Below are 15,712 nucleotides of genomic sequence, written 5' to 3' on the forward strand. Positions count from 1 at the left end.
CAAGCATGGTCCCTCCCCAGGCTGTTTCCTGACTCACAGCAGGAAGCCAAAGCAGGCAGCCTCTGTGGAGTCCCAGCCCCAACACAGAACTGCGCCATGTCCTACTCAAACTCCTACAGCACGTGTGGTGAGCCCAGCCTGTCCGCAGCAGTCAGCCCGAGGAGTCAGACCTCTTCCCGTCAGCATCCTCTTCCCTGCGTTCTGCTCTCAGGAAGTTCTCCATGTCCACCCACCGAGCTGTTCATCTGTAACTTGGCGTGTCAGGAGCCAGGCCTGCTTGGACCATGCAGTATTCAACTCAAGTATCTGTTCTTTCTCGTGCTTTGGAAGCTGCTTGTGGATTGAAGCAAAGTCTTGGTTCGCTTATCAGGGACAACACACAGCGTCTGCATCCTCTGATGGAGCACGTGCAGGAGCCAGCTCCCTGGGACACTTTGATGCCTCCTATGGACCGGGCAAGGGGCCTTGATTGAGCACACAGCTCCATGGAGAGAAGTGTAAACAGACGTCCATGTAATGAATGTCAATTTTTCCTTCTGACGTACATACATATGGCTCCAGTTTGCTTTCAGGAATCTTTCCACAGAAAGATCAGAGTGGACGTCAGGGGCACGGAGCCTGCTATGAACTGTGTGATCCCGGATGTGACCACACTTTCCTGCTATGGCAGGGCTTTGCACCAGGAGCGTTCTGGGTCTGGCTGAGTTGCTTCCACTGCCACTCACAGACCAGTCTGGTGGCTGCCAAGCAGAGGGGCATGATGCCCGTGTCCTCCAGTGCTTTTGAGCTCATGCTGTGCAGAAGGCCCTGGGTGCCTTTGTAATTCCTGGCAACGAGAGACAGTGGCTCTAGACTGTGTACCTATGGTCACCAGGCTCAGACGCAGAGCACCCCCAGCTTCCCACACTGGACTGGACGTTCTCGCCATGTCTTTTCATGACGGCCTCAGTCTCCCCTGTCTTCTGAGGAATCAGGTCCTTCTTGACCCAGTGCGGGCTCCCTCCCTTCTCACTTCACCTCTGTGAAAGTCCTTCTGCCAGAGTCCTCATTCAGCTTGGCTCCTCTTTCTTGTTTTTTTTGGTTTTTGTTTTTTCCTTTTTTTGCGGGGTTAGGGGTGCTGGGGGCTGTGGGTGTGTTTGCAATACTGGGGATTACACCCAGGGCCTTGCATGTGCTTAGCAACTGGCCACATCCCCAGCCCTGTTTGTTTAATTTGAGAGACAGGGTCTATTTTGAGATAGTGACTCTCAAAGTTGTTGAGGCTGACCTCAAACTTATTATCCTCCTGTCTCAGCCTCCCAAGTCATGGGGATTACCGGTGTTTGCCACTGTATTGGCCTTTCTTTCTTTTTTTTTTTTTTTCTTTTCTTTTCCTTTTTCTTTTCAGTGCTGGGGACAGAGAGCTCAGGGCCTCACACATGCTAGTCCAGCTCTGTACCACTGAACTAGCTCTTCCTCTTTCAATACTAAAGATAAAAATGTCAATCCCAGGCAGGGCAGCCGTCTCTGTCCTTGAGTGTCAGTCAAACGCCCCTTCCCCTGTGGAAGCCCTCTCTTCCCCATGATGCAGCCCTTTCTTTTACTCTCTCTGGTCCTTGTCACACTGTGGCTGTAGTTACTGTGCACCTGATTTTGCCACCTTGAGCTTCCCAGGGAATGAACACTGAATCTTTCGGTCCCTGGGGACCCCCCTCCCCCCACCCCAAGCACTTACTGAGTGAACAAGCAACAGTGATACTCTGGCTCACGCCTTCCTTCCTTGAGGCCAAAGACTAGGAATCAATGTTCAGGGACGTAGGCAGGCCCCAGCAGAGGTGACTCAGGGTAAACTCGCTTAACATGAGGGACCTTGTGACACAGCAGTGCTATCCATCAGAGACTCTGAGCAAGGGAAGAGGGTGGTAGGAGGGATGGTCATATGTCACCAAAGTACTCTGTGCCAGCCACAGACCCCATGGGGCAAGGCCCAGCCTGCTTCCTCAGGCCACCTGCAAACTGCTCTTGGCCCACAGATCTCAGGGGTCGCCTCAAGTGGACATACTTTGTGTCCTGCTGGAGCCCTGTTTCCAAGGGAAAGCAAGCCCACAGCTCTCTGGTTCTTCTAAGAAGTTTGGTGGGGCCGTTAATTCTTTCTAGATCACTGTGTGTTTTACTAGAAACACACTAATCATCTTTTGCACAATCACAGCCAAAATCCACAGCCTACAGGCACAGAATGTTCTAGGTACATCCTCCTCTCTGCCTGCGGGGAGTAGGACTCAGAGCAGAGGCCGTACCCAGAGGAGCACAATGGACCTGGGCCTGGGCTGCACGCAAGACCTGCCTTCCACAGACCCAGCTCGTTGGGAAACTGCCTGGGCTCCAGCCCGCTCCTCCTACCTGTGACTCCTTTGTTTCTGCTCAGGATTCCAGAGAAGCATGGCTCTGGTCCTGCTCCGACATGTACTAAGCCCTGAGTAGACATATGCCACCTTGAAAAAGGGGAGAGGGAGACTTCCTGGGCTCTCTGGGGGCTTGTGGTGCTGGTAGAGCCACCACCAGAACTTGACCCAAGGAAACCAGCACCTGGGCTACAAATGGGGGGCTACCTAAAGGTGAAGAAGGTCCCCCAGAGGGAATAATGGAGAAGGGGATGTGGGTGCTGCACAGGCTGAAGGGCGGAGTGGGGCAAGGCTGTGTCAGAGCAAGGTCTGGAAGGATGGCCAGGTGCAGAGCGGGACTGACAGGAGCATCTAGCTCCAGGGCTCGTCCAGGCTGTGTGTGTCCTCTCCAAGAACAAACTGACCAAGAGACCGGCATCAGAGGAAGCTCTGAGAGGCTCAGCCGGCACGTCAGGGGCTCTGCCATCCAGGTCCAAACATGAATTATTGGGTCACGTCTTCCTGGGCCAAGTGCTGCATCTATCCCTAAAATCTTTGACCTTGAAGACACAAACCCTGTCCCCTTCCAGAGACATTGCCAAGTGTGCCCTCTGTGCTGTCATCTGTGCTCCTGGAAGCTGTGAATGTCCCTCAGCCTGGGCATTGACCCCAAACTGGGAAGTTAGAGTCATCCCACCCCTTTCCCACCCCAGCCCAGAGGAAAGAAGACAGAATCTGAAGTTCAAAGATGAATGAGTTTGACGTTGGTCCTGACACGTGTAGGTGGTTTGTTCCTGTGCTGATCTCAGCCTTCATCTCCTGGTCTTGTAGTTGATATTGAGATATTCAGTATGTGCTCACTAAATATTCACTTCCTGTTTTCTCCCTCCTGGTCCTAACCACTCCGGGGGCCCCTCCTGCAGCCTGCCCTCAGAGCCGTGGCCAGTGTTGGCCACGTGACTGCTTTGGGCTGGGAAAGCACACCGCAGACACTGACTTCCCTGTGTTCACCATGGCAGTAGAGAGAAGCCATGGCTGGAGCCAGGGTAAAAATGGAACACCAGGAAGGCCAGGAAGAGGAGGGGCCTAGGATGAGGGAGAACCAGGGGTCCCGTTTGTTTCCTGTTCAGCTAATCCCTGCGCCCTGGCAGTGGCCACCTCTGTTCCACTCTCCGTCTGCCCAGATGGCCTGGGCAACACCCGGGAAAAGCTGTCAACCCTCTGGATTCTGCATGTGGACGGACAGGGATGCAGCCAGACCCCAGACCTTGACGCCTGCTGAGGCTGCCCAAGCTCTCAGGTTCCCCAGGACCCAGAAAGAACAGAGCCCTCCTTCGGTGAGCAGAGGCTCCGCTAAACCGAGGAGAGCACAGAAAAATCAGGAAAGAGCTCCCAGGGCTCTGCTGCCAGAGCCAGGCCTTGCTCGCCAGCCCGATCCCACGCTGGGAGACCCCCTCTCGCCTGCCCTGTTTTTCAGCACGGGCCATCTCCGAGGAGCTGGGGCAAGATCCCTCCTGCAGCTACGAGCCAACTCCAAGCCACTCAGCCCTTCCGGGCAGAACCCAGGCCCAGGTGCCAAGGCCGTCCCATCTCTCCTTGGCAGTCAGGAGCCTCTTTGTTTTAGATTTGCACAAAAGTTGCAAAGAATACAGAGTGTTCCCATGTATCCTGCACCCACCATCCACTAATGTGAACACCTTACATAACCACGGTACATTTGTCAAACAGACAAGATTAACATTGGAGCAATACTATTAGCTCAAAGGCAGACTTTATTTAGATGTCACCAGTTTTTCCTTCACGGACATTAAATGGTCATTTTTCTGGGCAGGCTCCAATCCTGGCTACCACATAGCACTTGGTTGTCACATCTCCTTGGTGTCTTTCTGTCTGGAACATTTTCTCAGTCATTCCCTGTTTCTCGTGACCCTAACAAATTTTTGGTTCTTCAGTGTGATAATATATGTATATAAAATAAAATTTGCTATTTTAACCATTGTTAAGCATACAGTTTGGTGGCATTAGTCGCATTCACATGTTGTGCAACAATCAGCACTATTTCTAAAACGTTTTCATCACTGCCAAAAGGAACTCTGTACCCAGTAAGCAACGGCTCTCCCTCCCCTTTCTCCCAGGTACCTCTGAAGAGGCTCACAGGAGCTCCCACCTAAGCCTTGAGCTTAGAAAAATGTTCCCAGCCAGAACAAGTCCTTCTAGATCCCACTGCTGCAGAGGCCTATGGGAGTGCTGGCCGCCGGCACTCCCTGTGGGCCTATCCTTGATCTTTAGCAAAACGTGGACTTACTAAGGTAGAGAGCAGTAGAAAGGGCCACCCCGCCCATTTCTCTGGAGACTGTCCTGCTTGGGCTTTCTAGCAAAGGCTGGGACACCTCCTTCAACGTATCCACCAACAGTCTGACTGAACTCAACCACTGGCCCTGGCATTTTAATTCCTGGGTCAATGGGACTGTCAGGTGGCTCACCAGGACCAGCCCTGATTTCCACCACTGTGGCCTCTAGGAGGAGAAGTCTCCGCTGGTGTCCTGACCTTGGGATGCCCTCCTCAGAGGGCTGGCCCCAAGTGCCAAGGGCATGCTGGGCACAGGATGTCCTCGTAGCCAGGCATGTGCCCAAGCTCAGGGGCATGCATATCCACCTTCTAATATGCCCGAGCACCCTTATGCCTGGCTTCCGGCCCCATGCAGCAGCCCTCTCCCCACCGTCTTCAGGTGGAGCCTTGCACAGATCGGACATGCGAGACCTGCTGCCTGTAGCCTCTTGTCATTTAGCTCCAGCCACCTGTGCAAACACTAAGGGCCTCACCTGGACACGCTTGCTGCCTGCCACACCTGCTGCCAGGCCCTCACGCCCTGCTCCTCTGCCCTGCTGGCCTCCCTCCTACTGCCTGCTTTTCCCCACTCCTCCAGGGATCTGCCAGTCAGCTCATTAATGCTACTGTGCCTATCTCTGTTGGGCATGTGCCAATGCCAAGTCACCAAGCAGCCTGGGCTGGGTGGGTGAGCCTGGGCCTTCTCTGCTGACGGCTGAGCAGAGCGTGTATTTGCTGCCCGAGGCTCAGTGAGGAAAGAGCCTCCTAGTGCTCCAGGGACTGCCCCATCCTGCCGCCTGCATGAAATGCTCCTTCCCCGCTGGGAGTGGCTACTGGGTGGCCCCTTAAGGACCCTGTCAGTCACCGTGGGGCCAGACCAGATCCCCTGATCCACTTCACATTGCTTACCGAGGCCTGTCCTAGTCAGATCCTGGGATGGACAATGGGGACACGAGGTAGGAAGGTCCAGCTGGACCTGGGGCTGCTTGCTGGCTGTTTGTTGCCACAGACAGGGTCATAGTGCAGGCTATCTTCCCAGAGCCTCTGAGGCCTCAACTCAGAGAAATTCTGGGTAACCTACAGTGTGGGGTTATAATACCCACCCCCGCCCTGTCTTTCCAGAGTTTCATCCTGACACAGGTGACTCACAGTTCAGAGCATTAGTTTTGGAACCAAACACACCTACCCTGGAAACCCATCTCTGCCACTTACTTGCTGTGTGACATGGAACAAGTACCTTACCTTCTCTGATACTCACTTTCCTCATTTGCAAAATGGAGACAATTATTTCCATTAGGTAGGAATAAAGTGGATTTGATTTATAGAACTTGCATGCTTCTTCTTCTTCCCTTTACCCCCACTCCCCCAAAAAACCTTCTATAACTTACCATAGTTCCAAATGTCTTACCAGTATATTCAAAGTCTATTTCTATCTGAACCCAAGTTAGATTTCCCAGGACAGTGACAAAGTCACCCCAGTTTTGCCTAGGACTTTCCTGGTTTTCACACTGAAACTCCTGTGTTCAGGGAAGCCTTATAGAGCTTCCTATTTCCCAGCCTCCTCACCTATAAATTCCCACCCTGAAAGCCCACGTTATTCACACGCCCAACATGTCCATTCCTCCTGACCTCTGACCTTCACAAATGCAGTTCCCTCCTTCTGGAAATGCCCTTCTTCATCTTCAACTGTCAAAAGCTAATGCAGGATTCAAGTCCGGCTCCTCTGTGAGGGCTTCCTGGCCCCCAGCTGGTGTCAGACCTCCCTCCTCCATCCCCTCAAGGGTCCCCTTGTGGCCCAATACTGCTCAGTCACTCCCTCTCCTCCCCAAATAAGGAACAACACAGCAAGGGCAGACAGTTGGCACTGCACACTGCACACCAGAGGTGCTCAATAAGTGCAACACTCCCATCACAACCTCCTCCAGCTGGCTTCTGTGGTCCCGCCCGCCCCATGCCTCTGTTCCACAGGTGGACTCAGCAGGAGACCCCTCCCCCTGGGTGGCTCAAATGTAGCCACACCCAGGACAGGCCTCACCTTGGCCAGGGGACTGGAGCTTCCCCGTGGACTCCTGCCTGTCCTGACACTACCCCAAGCGCAGGAGCCCTAGGCTGGGGCTCACCTGCTTCCAACAGCCCTCCTGCCGTCTGTCGCTGCCTGCTCTCACCTCAGGAGGCACTGGGCATGCTCTCGGTGAACTCGGGCTACAGATGGACACTGTCCCGGCTGCCAGGGAAACCTTTCTGAAGCAGCCAGCGTGGAGCAGCTGGTAGAAATCTGACCGTTGTACTCACATCACAGAGTGGCCAGCCAAAGGCCAAGGATGGGCCCGCAGCGCGTTCCCAAATCATTGGCGAGGCTTTGGGGAGATGGTGTGGGTGTGAGGGGAGGGCAGGAGAAACAGATGTGCCAAGGGGACTCCTGTCCCAAAAGGGACAGCCACAGCCTCACATCCTGGCAGGACAGGGAGTGTAGGTGATGCCAGGCAGCCTGGCACTGTCGGGAGCCCGGGGGCAGTAACACGCCCCACCCTGGGCAGGAGGACAATACGGGGCGGGGCAGGTCACCAGCCCAGGGACCCCAGCTTCCTCGAGGGAGCCAGCTTTCACAGCACCGCCTCTGCGTCTGGTGGGGCAGACAATGGAGGCCTCTGGCAGCCACAGAGGACAGGGCGTGGTAACTGGGCCCGGACATCCCTCTCTGGTGAGGCTGAATTGGAAGGAACAGGGCTGGCGTGAGGCTCGGACGCCCCTGGGTGTGTGGAAGGGACAGTCAGTAACTGTCACGGGGGCCGGGGGCACACAGAGCTGGGCCGGGCCGTGGGGGTGTGTGTAGCAGCTACCAGTTCGTTTCTGTCTCTGATCTGCGTGCTTCACTTGCACGATTTGTTCTACAAACATTTATCGTAGCCAAGTGTGCACCGGGGATAGAGCAATGAACAACGTAAACATGACCCTCGATCCTCTCATTTATTTCTCCCTGCCTCTGTCCCAGGGGGCCAGTATTGCTCTCACCATCTTACAAATGAAGAAATTGAAACTCAGACATGGGAGATGGGGAAGGCACTCCAGCCGTGTGGCGCGCAGGTTTCCTGACGCTGGACAGGCCTTCCCTCCAGGCCCCGCCAACGTCTCTCCCACGTCCCAAGGTTCCTGGGACCCTCCTCTGCAATTCAGAGGCCCGTGGGTGACTGCTTCCTGCCGTTTCTGGGAAGATATGAAAGGCAGCAAGCCTGGGACCCAGCACAGGCACAAGCACGCCACCCTCCTGGACGTCACCCGCACGCCAGCCTGGGTGTGCTTTGAGAACACTGTTGTGCGTTTCATTTGGGCATGTGGGAGCTGGGTGAGCTGTATCCAGCTTTTTCCCAGGGCATTTGCTGAAGGAGAAAACGAAATGTGGAAGACAATATCATTAACTCAGCCTCGCAAGGAAGGCAGCGCTGGGGCCAGAGACCTGAAACCTGCAAAGCGTCCCCTCCAAGCCACCAGGCACCCTGCCAGCATGTCCCAGCTCCCCTCTGCCCTTCTCCTGTTTCGGCCCCTCCTGACTCTGAAGGCCTGAGCTACTTCTGTAACCAGGGCTTGCTCTCGCCTCTCTGGCAAGGGTGGGTGGTGTCACCTCCCCTTATTCTGGAGAGCTAGGACACAGGGAGGCCTTCTTCCCAAGGGAGGACTACCTGGGCTCAGCACCAAGGGTGGGCAGATCCTGGACTCTGGCTTTTTGGGCACTCAGATCCCCCAGGTGGGTGTAGGTCACTCCCCAGTTTGGGCCTCACCAGAGCCCACCCCTGAGGGTGACTGCTGCCACCTCAGCAGCCCCAGAGAAAGGGCACATTGACCCTCCCTCCCTGTCCCCCACTCAGAAATGAAAGGAAAACCCTCCCATTGGCCTCTGTCCTGAAAACAGTTCTATTTTCTGCTCTTTTCCTGTTCAGAATAAAGAGCGACAGACAACGTGGACCAAGGGTGGGAGCGATGGCCACATGGGCCCCGTGCCGGTGAGATAAGAAATAATTCATTGCTTCTAGACGGTGAAGGGACTGTCCTGGAGCCCCTTGGAGACGCCCGGACAGCTCCCGTGCCTATTGTTGGCGCCATATCACGGGAACTGTATCCTCCCTGTCCTCACTCCCTGTCCCTGTCCCTGCAGATTCTAGCTGGGTGGAGGACGGTGACTGTGGGGAGTAGGGCTGACCGGGATTTCCACAGCACAGCTGGCTGCTGACCTGCTTTAGAGGTCTCCCCAAAACCCAGGGTCTGGCCTGCCTCTTGGAGCCAAATGGCCATCAGAGCTGGGGCTGGGTCAGGTTCAGTGACTGCTTTTTATATTTAGCGACTGCTTTTCTGCTTCCCACACTCCACCCACAAGGAGAGAGTTTCCTAGTGCCACATATTTTATCAAGTCTTCTCTCTGCTAAAAGCCCTTGATATAAAGCTGAGATTCCTTGAGACAGCTGAAGTGGCCCTCCACCATCTGGCCTGTCCAACTTCCAATGGCAACTCCCAGTGCTCCAGGATGGTGGCCAGGGCCAGCTGTTGGTACCACAGTGCCTTTGAACTGACTGTTCTTCTGCAAACTGTCTCACGACTCCTATCCCAAGAGCCGTCTGGAGGCTGGTTGCTCAAGAGACCTTCTCCAAGAGCTCCACGGTGCTCTATCATGTAACAGTGGCAATACTGAAAGCCACACTACTTTCCACCATGACATTGCTGACCATCACAAGCATCCCACTTATGACAGCAAGGAAGTGTCCTTGCTCTATGACCAGAGGGCCTCTCTGAGGCATGTTCGATGCTACTCAGGGTTCCCAGCACCTAGCACAGGACCAGGTACCAAGTAGTACTCAGTACATGTTGATACCTGACACTTACTCCCTTCCCTTCTTCGCTGTCCCAGGTAAGTCAGGAGCAGGATGGGTTCTGCTTCCTAAGAAGCCCTAGAATATCCTTGGCATGGAAGGAGACCAGAAATTACACTCAGAACGCTAATGGATAAAAATGCACATGGTGGCCTGGAATACTGAGCCTCCTGGGCTGAACCAAGTAAAAAGCGACCGCCATGGCAGAATCAGGCAGTACCCAGGTTCCCTCATGTCCTTGTCCCCTGAGGAGGCTGAGCACCAGCTGGAAGAATTTTGCTTTGCAGAGTGGAGTGTGTAGTTCAGGGCTCCTCCCCCTCCCCACATCGTCCTCAGACCGCCTGCCCAGGACAACCCATGTCCAGCCTTGACCCCAGCCAAGTCCAGCAGGCCAGCAAGGCCCCACTCTCAGGCTCCTCCTTCGGGACACCTTCCCTGATGCCTGGAGGAAACACCTCCAGGCACCTCCTTGCTCTTCTGCCAGTGTGGGTGTCTCGGCCTCTGCCAGATCTCCCGCTGCTGGAGGGCAGAGCTGTCTCCTTCACCTCCCCACACAGAGGATGCCTTCAGGGTCTGACAGAAATGCCAGAGAGAGTGGGATCCAGCAGAGATCTGCTTTGTGTTTGGAGGTTTAACGAGATCACAGTGTAGGCAGGAAGGGGAGGTGCCCCCCGAGGGCGCACAGTGACTTGATTTGGTACCTGGCTCCAAGTGAGGAGGACATGGAAAGAAGAAGAGATCGATATTTCTGTGCATACCTTCTGCAGAAGGCATCATAGACCTTGCTTTTTAAAAAGTTTTCTACAATCATAGAAACATGGAGAGACTCCGTTAAGTCAGGCTAAGTGTGTGTGCTCAGAGTGGAGCCTCTCAGCACACACGCTGACATGCAGCATGGCTCTCTAGAGAGAGAGGGGAGAGAGTACGCAGCGTTTCTCAGACTTATTTGGCTATGGAACCCCTGGTTCAAGCAATGCCATATTTCATGTAACACACTTTGAAAGAATATCATTAAATCTAGATTTTTTTTAAAATAGTCTTCTCATTTTAAAAGATGAGATCCAAAGATGCACCAGCAGACTTGGCAGAACCCAGGAAGCATACCGGCCCTCCTTGACCTTGGAATTATTACCCAAGTGAGACTGGGACCTGAGGATTCAGGTCCAACAGATTAAGGCATTGTGTGGCTTTGGGAAAGTCTCAGCTCAACCTGACCAGACCATGGTGTCCCCCAGGCAAGGCCAGGGTCACAGTCTGAGTCCTAGAGCCAGTTCAGTGCTGGTTTAGGGGGCTCAGGAGTTGGCTTGGGTGGCAGGAAGCACGATGATCCACAGGCCATGGGCCTAACCATCAGGATAGAACAAGGAGTAGCCATGCCTTCCTGAAGGTCCTGTCTCCAGGGGGTTGAGGCCTGAGTGGGAACAAACTGTTCTTTAATAATGGATCAGGCGTTTGTTTTCACAAGGTCATGACTCTGCTCAATTTTCTGCTGGCCCCTGGCCTTACCTTCTGTACCCAGGACCTGGGAGAAGGGAGAGGGAGAAGATTGCACCCACCCGGAAAAGTATCCAGGGCCTGTTCTAGGAGGCCACGCAAGGAATCCCATGAAGATCTCCTCTGGGCAACATGAGCAGCCCAGACACCACAGCAGAAGGTGGCAGAGCCCACGGTGACACTGATGCTGTGGAATCCTGGGTAACAAGGGACTAGTGGACAACAGAGAAAGGCAGCCCCCTTGCAGGGAATCTGGGTGATAGTTAAATACACAGAGGTTTGCTGACACTTTCCAGCAGTGGGACCATGGGCAGACATGGGTATCTGTGCACAGGTCACGGGGGCCTGGAGGAAAGCTGTCCTGCTCTGCTAGGTTAGAAACACTTTGCTTCTTGTGGTGGACCAGGCTCCATTGCCCAGGGTTATAGAGCCACTCTTGGGTTTCAGCCTCGTATCTCCAAGTTCTCGGGTCTCCCAGATTGGATGAGCCCAGCCAATCCCTTCTCACCTTCCAGGAATGGACTTTGCTAAGGACCAGAACTCAGGTTAGAGTAATGTTGTTCAAGTCTCAGTCTTTTTTCTGTAAAATTTTCAAAACACTCCTCTCTTTAAGATGTCTTACTTTCTCTTTCCCCAGCTGGATGTGAAGTCTGGAAGGAACCCTGTGCTTCCTGAATGAGGATTTCACATTTAGCAGAGGCTTTTCTGAGTATATGTATCATCATCCTTCAAAGACACCACAGGAAACAGGTCAGGGGCTTGTTCCCTTTCAGCAGACAGACAGGCTGAATCCCACAAGATATGGTTCAAAAGCGTTGAGCTACACGCACAAACACACACACACACACATGCATCAGTCAAGCTATGCTATCCCCAGTAGCAGAGTAGCAGAGGGGAAAGAGGGATTATTAGAGTAACAACTAAGTTTTGGAAAAATTTACCAAGAGTCAGAGATTATTTCAATTATTTTGTAAACATATCTCATATGATTCTCAAGGCAACTATAGGAGTAGTAATAAATAAAATAATAATAATTATTATTTTGGTACTGGGGTTTGAACCCAGGGGGGCTTAGCCACCGAGCCACATCCCCAGCCCTTTTTTGTATTTTGTTTAGAGACAGGGTCTCACTGAGTTGCTAAGTGCCTTGCCACGTTGTTGAGGCTGGCTTTAAACTGGAGATCTTCCTGCCTCAGCCTCCCGAGTCTCTGGCATTACAGGCATGCACCACTGTGCCTGGCTTATATTTTTTTAACAAATGAGGAAACAAGACTTGGGAAGGGTACGTGACCAGTCAAGGTCACACAGTGAGCAGGAACAGAGTTGGGTTTCTCTGGCTCTGAAGACCAGGCATTGTCAATTGCATCATTCTGTCTTGTCATGAAACAAACTTCACCTGGAACCGCCAAGCTGTTTAGCAACATCTGGAGTGTCTAGGCAATGGACTTCAGGAACAACGGGGAGCCCTCAGTGACACGGGTCAGCCTCTGGGAGTGGCCCATATTCCCCCCAAGAAAAGAGACTGGATCCCAGAGCCAGGCAGGTCTGGATTCAAATTCCAGTTCTGTCCTTACCAGCCATATCCTCTCCTGGCTCTCAGAGGCCTCCCCTGACTTGCAATCTCAGCAAGAATTTAGATAGTCAAACTAGCATTCAGATCTGCTGGTGTCAGAGCCTGGTTGTGCCCTATGGAGAGTCCCTGCCTCTGGCTGCCCTGATTCCTCCAAAAAGAGCAGGAGATGGAGCCCTATGGTGGCCAGGGCCAGGTGAGAAACAGGGCTGGGATCTTCGAACTGAGATGTCAATCATGGGTTACTCATGGCAGCCTAGGCCTGCGAGGTCAGAACGTGGATCTCCCTGAGGACCGCACCCTGTGACCAGGTGCTGGTGAACACAGCCACTAGGAGCCCTTCACGTCTGCTGCGTCTTCGGCCTAGGCCCTGTTTCCTCTCCCTCTCCCTTGAGGAGGGGATGCCCTGAAGTATCTCAGGAAAGCAGCATCCCAGAGCTGGTGCCTCAGATCCATCCAGGTCCCACAGTGAGGCTGGCAGGACAGCAGGGAAACAGAAGGCTCTCCGTATCCTAAGGGCCTCTGACCTCCTGTCCTATATGGGGAACATTTGTTTTGTCCTGTGGAAAGTCCCCAAGTGAACAGCTAGCAATTGATTCCAGCTGGACCCGTGCTGCTAACTTTGGCCACGTTTCGGATGCTCTTTGTTCCCGTGATCCATCCCCTGCCCCTTCCCAATCAGAAAGTGACCTCCTGGGCCTCCTTGGGATGCAATTGTTCCCCTGGCAATTGGAGCCAGGCTGCTCCTTCCTGGTCCAGTGCTTGCCATCCCCTGAGCTCTGCTAGCTTTCCAGCCCCAGCAGGGGGCCTCCCTGGGGCCTCATTTAAACAAGAAACAATGGCCTCAGATAAAGAACTGCTGGCCTCCTCCCTGGGAGGCTAAAATTATCAGAAACTGAGCAGGGCGTTGCTGACCTCAGCCCTCCCTGGCCACAGGAATCCTGGAAGCCTGTGACAGCTCCTGCTCAGAGCCCAGCACAGAACCAGAGCAAGAAAAGAGGACTTGTGTGGCTGCAGTGTCTGTAGCCAAATCCCAGCGTAAGGCCTGGCTGCTGAGGCTTCTGGCCCTGGAGTCCTCTGAGCTTCGAAGGCTCGCCCAGGACAAGGCAGGCTCCTTCCCGGAGAGCTGCGCCATCCCCTTCTTCTGGCTTCATACCACATACACAGAGCTTCAGGGACCAGCGCTGGGAGCCCAGAACACCTACCTTAGCACCACCATTGCCATTGCCACGGCCACACCCCCACGAGACCCCTCCTGGAGGGGCACAGTAGGTCTCGCCCTCCCCCATTGCTGGCCCCAGAGCTGTCTCCAGGCTAGCCGCCTCCTCACCCCTCAAAAGTCTGTTATTTTTCATTTGGTACTGGATGTGCCCTAGCTCCTGTATTACTCCATTGCACCCAGAATGCTGTGCGGAAGGAATGTCATAGGCCCCTCCCTCACCCTCCCAGAGAGATGTGCTCAGGACCAGGGCCCAACAGGAACTACCCATGAGTGTGCTGACGGAGAGCCTGCAATGTCCTCCTTGTTCGTCCCTCCAGCCAATACTCAAGGAAAGCACTGGTGCAGACACCTAGCAGGAGTGGCAAGCATATCTTGCTAGGCACAAAGCCCCTCTCTCCTGCATCATCCCATGAAGGTTTCTCAAGTTTCCCGTAGGCCAGAAAGGGTGGTGGTTATGCCCAGTTGACTCAAGGCTCAGCCCAGATACAGTAAGTGGCTGGCTCCTCTTACTGGGACTCAGGACTAAGTCTCAGCCCCCTGACCTGCAGCCAAAGCCCTTGGCAGCAGCTCTCCTGGCCAGGTTGGACTTGCTTACCAGGAGTCAGGCCCAGGATGGGAGCAGGGACTCGGTGGCCCCAAGTCAGGTACAGCACATACTCATGGTGTGGTAGCTGCCAGCACCAGGGAACTTTTGGCTCAGGCTGAGGCAGATCCTCCCTCACCCCACCCCACCCCACCCCACCTCCAGACTGTAGGAATTGCTCTGTTCTTGTGGGGTGGCTTCCCAAGGGAGGCAACTCAAAGGCATTTGGATGTGCTAACCATTGCCAGTGCCAAATGGGTATGGTCTGGCCTGGAAGGACCTAAGTGTCCTTATGTCCCTCCCATGGCTGTTTGCTCCAGCATTTATGTCTATTATGGCCACATCCCAGCAGCAAAATGCAGCTGGATATACCACATGGTGCATTAGTGTCTGAGAGCTGTGACCAAGTGGCTTAACAGAACAGAAAATTGTCCTCTCACAGTTCTGAAGGCTTGAAGTCCAAAGTCAAGGCATTGGGAGGACCTTGCCCTCTCCAAAGGCTCTGGGGGAGAGCCCTTCTTTGTCTCTTCTGGCTTCTGGAACTCTTGGTTTGTGACTGTGTGACCCCAATCTCTCCTCCATCTCCACAGACCTCCTGTCTGCTCTCCTGTCTCTTTCAAGGCCACATGACTTTGAAATTCTGGCACCTCTGGGACAATCCTGAATGATCTCATCTCAAGATCCAAAACCCCATGACATCAGCAACAACCCTTTTTCTAGATACAGTCACATCTGCAGGTTGCCGTGTTTAGGACAGAGGCCATAACTTCCTGGGGGTCGCCATTCAGCCTACCAGAGCCAGGTTGAAATCCTGTCTTAACTCACTCACCAGTTGGCCTTGGGCAAGTTTAGGACTCTCCCCAAATCCCATTTCTTTATCCTGACACTAGGAAGAGTAACACCTACTCCTAGGGTTGCTAGGAGAGTTAAAAGGCATGGTCGCTTGGCATATAGCACACGCTCGGCCAATGGCATCGACGATAATGGTGATACAAATGACAATGAAGAATTGACTCAGAGAAGTGGAGGGATTTGCCCAAGGTCACATGGTTCCTTAGGTGGCAGAGCCAGACTGGAACTTGAATGTCCCTTTCACCAAAGGCCCTCCTCTCCATCCGCCCTGTACTTGCTAGCTCTACAGTAGCAGCAACTTTGCTAGACTGGCGTGTTCCTCAACAGCATCTCTTGCTCGCCTGATCCACCCCTGACACCGCAGCCCCTGGTGGGAGGGGAAGAGCATTCTCCAGGCCCCCACCTCACCTGGGAGAAGAAGCAGCTGGTCACAGCATCTCAGT

The sequence above is a fragment of the Sciurus carolinensis genome, chromosome 13 (genome assembly GCF_902686445.1).
Source record: "Sciurus carolinensis chromosome 13, mSciCar1.2, whole genome shotgun sequence".
In the NCBI taxonomy this organism is placed as follows: Eukaryota; Metazoa; Chordata; class Mammalia; order Rodentia; family Sciuridae; genus Sciurus; species Sciurus carolinensis.